The sequence below is a fragment of the Diadema antillarum genome, unplaced genomic scaffold, assembly GCF_040938485.1.
Source record: "Diadema antillarum isolate AM-2024a unplaced genomic scaffold, OU_Dant_1.0 scf00000006, whole genome shotgun sequence".
In the NCBI taxonomy this organism is placed as follows: domain Eukaryota; kingdom Metazoa; phylum Echinodermata; class Echinoidea; order Diadematoida; family Diadematidae; genus Diadema; species Diadema antillarum.
Genome location: NW_027270895.1, coordinates 1,220,067 through 1,226,066, shown reverse-complemented (window position 1 = coordinate 1,226,066; position 6,000 = coordinate 1,220,067). Strand labels below are relative to the sequence as shown.

The 6,000-nt window shown below is 34.2% G+C and overlaps 1 non-coding gene across 1 annotated transcript; it reads left to right on the top strand.

The window, feature by feature from the left end:
* The first annotated feature begins 806 nt into the window (after positions 1 to 806).
* Positions 807 to 880, top strand: Trnat-agu (transfer RNA threonine (anticodon AGU)). The gene has a single exon. It is a non-coding gene; the product is annotated as a tRNA-Thr (tRNA).
* Positions 881 to 6,000: the final 5,120 nt, after the last annotated feature.

Sequence of the window (6,000 nt, the reverse complement as noted above, 5' to 3'; positions counted from 1 at the left end):
TAGTCACGAAACTGTTTTCTCCGTGTTTTTCACAAGTCCAGTCGAACAGATTTAATTTACACGCTTTTTTCTTATAAGATTTGTTGAAAGTATTCGCTAGTAAGTAGCTGCAAATCGACACTTTTTTTTTCCATTTAGTTTATACGCTGTACTGTGAACCACTTTTGCTTCTGTCTTTTAAGTCATTAGCATGCACATACGCAAACGAACACAAGCGCAGCAACACTTTCTTTATGTTTTAATTCATCCATGCACTTTGCACGATACAATTAATATACATATACATAATGTAATATACATACTATATACATAATGTTATATATATATATATATATATATATATACTATATACATTATAATTATATATATATATATATATATATATATATATATATATATATATAGCGAAAACTTTGAGCAAAGAAAATGGGTTTTCATCGGGATTCGAACCCGAGACCTCCGGATTACTAGACTGGTGCTCTACCGACTGAGCTATTGAAAGCCCTAGATCGGTGTTCGTCCCAAACCCGGGTTCGAATCCCGATGAAAACCCATTTTCTTTGCTCAAAGTTTTTGCTATCTATTATTACAATTGTTTCAGGTCAGTTTTTCTTTCCTTGTTTCAAAATATATTACAAAAAGCTGCATCGCTTCGGCGATCCCTCACATTTATTCCAAAGTTGATTTACATCATTTGGGTTTATGTCAGGTTAATGTGTGTGTGTGTGTGGCACACATACACACACTATAGCTTCTGACCACACGAGCAAAGAGAGTTAAGGGTTTGGGACGAACACCGATCTAGGGCTTTCAATAGCTCAGTCGGTAGAGCACCGGTCTAGTAATCCGGAGGTCTCGGGTTCGAATCCCGATGAAAACCCATTTTCTTTGCTCAAAGTTTTCGCTATTTATTATTACAATTGTTTCTGGTCAATTTTTCCTTCCTTGTTTCAATATATATATATATACATATATATATATATATATATATATATATATATAGTGTGAGACGTGTATCTTCAGCTGCTAAACCCCTGGGCCGTCGCATCTCATAGTAGTGTTGTATAACGAGAGTAAAGAAGAGGTGGTAGACGTTGCTTTTGAATCCTCACTATTTGATTTTCAATGGGCAGAGCCCTAAAGCTCGGAAGTAAAAATCAAATTGTGAGGATTCAAAAGCAACGTCTACCGCCTCTTCTTTACTCTCGTTATATATATGTATATACATGTATATTATTATACACACATGCATACCCACATATAAACATAATTACCGTATACGTGTACCTGCACAACACAGCACAACAAACTCACAAGCTCACGCCATAATTATCTCCAGTTGACCATTCTCTCCCCATACTTCCAACACCGATGTTTTGGCTCAGTGAGTAGAGCGGCTGCCCTCACAATCGGGAGGTCGTGGGTTCAAACCCCGGCCGCGTCATACCAAAAGACGTTAAAAGATGGGAGTTGCTACTATCTTGTTTGCCGTTCAACAGTTGAAAAGGTTAGAGCAACGTCGATCTGGCGCTGCTCAGTGGCTGCCGGGCCCACGATCAATTCGGCAAAATGAATTTCCATTCTTGGACAATAAAATTTGGAGTTTATATCCAAAACAATTATTATTACTATTATTATTATCCCTTTCTCCAACACTCATTGTGTGATAACAAATGGCACAAGCGCTAATAGCTCTCAGAACTAAATACAAGCACATGTCGACAGTATTCCACGAAAAATATATCTAGTTTATTGCACAAGAAAAACTTGGGCTAAATAATAACGAACTATACAAAGCACAAAAGATGCACCAGGATAAAAATGTTCAATGTCAACCAGACATCCTCGCTAAAGGTTTATGTGATCAGAAAAGCAGGGTACAAGTGTCTATCAAAAAAAAAAATGCTCATTTTCATATATAATGCACTACTAAAAAATGTCTTTTAAAATACAACAAAACTATGAAATTTCCATACAGCATTCACTTAATGGCGCTATGCCACGCTAATATTCCAATCATTTTCAGTTGCTGAAATTGTCTTTATTTAATAAAAGAAATATGTATACATGCTGTATTTCTTCCATTTGGGTGGCTCTAGCGGACGTCCTATACTAAATACAGATTTGAATGTATTGGACGATAATTTAATCCCTGGGACCTTTACCTCTATTATCACCAGGGTTAATTCTACACCGATCGATATTAGGCGGTTTATTTCAAACAATTTCTTTTTCATGACACCTGAAAGTGCAGGCTGCTTTTCTCTCTGACAAAAGAGAGAAGAGCATTTCAATATGCTACTTATAAAAGGATTAATCACCATTTGTAAATGAGAATTGAAATTTTGTTCACGATTTTACAATTACAAAATGATCTTCACCACGGATTGCGTTTCCAATAGCATTTCTTTGCCTGCTTATTTGTACGTTAATATAACTCGGAAATGTATATAATGAACGGATTTTGATGAAAATTGAGGGAAGGTCTGTTGTGATTATAAAGAAGGTGATTATAGCTTTAGTTAGCGATCCGTAGCTGTAGTGACCCTTAGGTTTTGGCAGGGGTATGCGCTGTTCGAGTGCGTGTAGAAAGGAAGGCAACTCTTGAGCTTTTCATAGCAAAATATGAAGTAATATATGCGCGGTTCTGTGAAGGGATGTAAAAAGAGAATTAGCCCCTTGATTTGAAAGAATTTATGTAGAAGAATAAAGGACGGTGGTTTGGCATATAAATGTGCATTATTGCTGTTTGTCCGCTACACGTATCATCTTGTATACTTACAACTGACGTATAAAGTTAAATATGAAGTATAAAGTCTCCAGTCCTATCCGTTTATTTCTTAAACACCATTCTGTAGGTAATACACATTTCCCGGAAAACTACTGTTGTGAAGTACATATATCAGAACGATTATCTACTAAACAGCTTGTTTTCTCAAATAATTATGTATTAAATGTTACACGTTCGTCGTATGCTAACCGCTTCTGAACAAATTATTCATAAGATAATCACCTACTGGTACCAATCTGGTGTCGGATCTGTTTCGCTCAGAAAACTTTCGTAAACCTAAGTTTCCTTTTTTCTCTCTCTTTTTTTTTTAGTAACACTATCATCTCTCTTTTCCGGATCTCTTCGTCACTATACACGTGTACTTCGTAATATTCTTCTGATAGAATAATAAAAGAATCAGTACTTCTCTGAAAACCATATGCTCTAGAAGTGTTTCCAGACACGGATGACTTCTGGATATTCACAATCCCAGAGAGTGTCTACTGATAAATAGTTATTAATCTTAATCTGAATTCTAAAAAAAAAAATAATATACTCATATCTACAGGCACATAGTATTAGCGTTTCCATTGCTACACATCATGGCTTTTATCATATACATGTACATAGATAATAAAATAGTATATTTGATACAAAATATTATATTTGATACAAACTATTGATGCATATCAGCTTTGTAGGAACACGAATATAATTATGAACAACTTTGATGTCAACAATCCTGATAACCATAAACAATTTTATTCGTCTAAGATAAATTACTGAAATAATAGAAGTACCTTCAGAGTGCACAGAAAACGTGCCGTCAAAAACATGATTCATGAAGAAAACAGGAAAGATACAAGATTTAAGAGGAGAAAGAAATATAGACATGATCAGGGAAATTGGGACTGCGATAAAAAAAAAAAACATTAAAGGAAAGGATGAATACAGACATGTGATTAGTTGGCGAGACTTATGAATAGAAGGTCCATCACTTGTACTCGATGTTTCGTTATCATTGTATTGCAGTGTTTCTTGGTCAAGCGTTATACTGTATCCAAGTGTGCTTGTTCTTTCCCCGTCACGTTTTCTCAGAGTTTCGAATGCTTGGAAAGGAAAAAACAAAACAAAACATACAAACATATACACTAGTTGAGGGCAGTTAAAGAAATTAACAAAAGACACCTGCTCTTTTAACCCTATAAAGCCCAAGCTATTTTGACCCCTTCCAGGCCCAAGGGGGGGGGGGGGGGGGCACATTGTGCCCCCCCCCCCTATAGAACTTCTTTATTATATGATGTATGACCGTTATATTTGGCACATGGGTAGAGCAACTTGTACTCTACATGACCCAACATTTGAAATTTCTCAAGGTCATCCACAGAGGGCGCTATTTACCAAAATATAAAGAAATACATAGGAAATATGCTAAAATCGTGTTTTTTCTGTTTATTTCTTTATCCCAAGTATATATCTTTTTATTTTATATCAATCATTTTCATATTTACCTAAAAGCAAAAGCAAGTCAACCTTCACTATTTGTTATGGTTCAAATTTCTCAAGGTCAACACATGGGGGCGCTTTTCATTGCAATATAAAGAAATATATAAAACCTATGATGTATTGCTTGGAATAGATACATATATTGGTATTGCATTTCATATTTCCAAAATATTGTAATTTTGAGTTTGTAGATTGATAATATGATAAACAAATGATATTACAGGCAAAACTTGTGTGAAGATAACACAAAATAAAAGGGTAGTCTTTGGAAAATGCTGTATTTTTGATTATTTCTATTATATCTATTGTTTGATGCCTATGTGATATAGAAAACAAAGGAAATAATAAGAAAACCATTTCATGATAATTCACAACCATAATTCCTTCACCCTTTGGTCCTTCAGCAAATTACAAGCCAAGAAAAACCCCATTTCATCCATTATTATACTGTTAACTGAAATTGGAACAGAAAATCATGCAAAACCTGACGAACATGGTTGGCAGTTTATGGTTGCCATGGCAACCAGCAATATTGGACATAGCTAAATTATACATCAAAATGTGCGCAATAAGATTTTAGGAAAAGTCACCAAATTTGGTTGAAATCGGGTAAAGGGTGTAGGAGCAGCAAACAAAAATATGGTAGGGGGGGCACATTGTGCCCCCCCCCCCCCCTTGGGCTTTATAGGGTTAAGCTACGGACGGAGTTAAAGGAAAACGACCGGTTAAATGATCTGCCATCAAATCATCTAAATGAAAACAGAAAGGTGTTTGTTTGAAAGAGATTCACAAGGGGTTAATTATACTCTGAACAGTTCATGGAAGTATTTTATATCACTTAACTAAAACTTTAACATTCTTAGTTTGTGACATATTTGCTTTCATTTGGTCAGCCTTGGCTCATTAACCAAAAAAAAAAAAAATGAATGATGATCATCAGCAATATATGACATAAGGAAATAAGATCATCAGAAACTTTGTTACTGTATTCTAATTTTTCCTTTATTTTGGTGAAAGTTATATATATATTTTTTCTGGAATTGCACATTTCCTCACTAATTGAAAGGATATGCAAAAGAAAGAATATAACATACTTGCCTGATAGTGGTAGGGCCATCAGTCACTGCATATGCAAACTTTAGTGGTAAATTCGATCAAGCACAGCAGAATGTTGGATACTACATAAAGTATTGTGCACTATGTTCTTTTGTGTTGCCTTGTATTGTGTGTAGATTCAGGAAAAGATTTCTTATGGATGTGCATGCTTTTAAGAAATGTAATATATTTTGTGTTTTAACTTATAATAAATTGCAACTTTATTGTGACGAATCAAAGATTTTCATATTATGAGTATATTCATAGAAAAAATATGTCAACTCTAATAATATCATAATTATTATGAACTAACAAATGATATTCACAAAAATTTTGTTTTTAGAAGGAAAAAATTAATAAATTTGTTCTTTCAATTATATGTTATATATGTATATATACGTATTATCCATATCTGAGTGTGTCTTGTTTTATGTCAGCAGTTGGTATATATGCATGCATTTATGTGTATATGATTGATATCAATGCAATTTCTCTATACATGTATTAACATGTTTACTCATGGAAAATATGATTGAAAATCCAAATTACACACATACAAAGTGCATAGAGAAACATTACTTACGATTGTGAGCACTACAAACATTTCGAGCAGCAACTTAACACACACA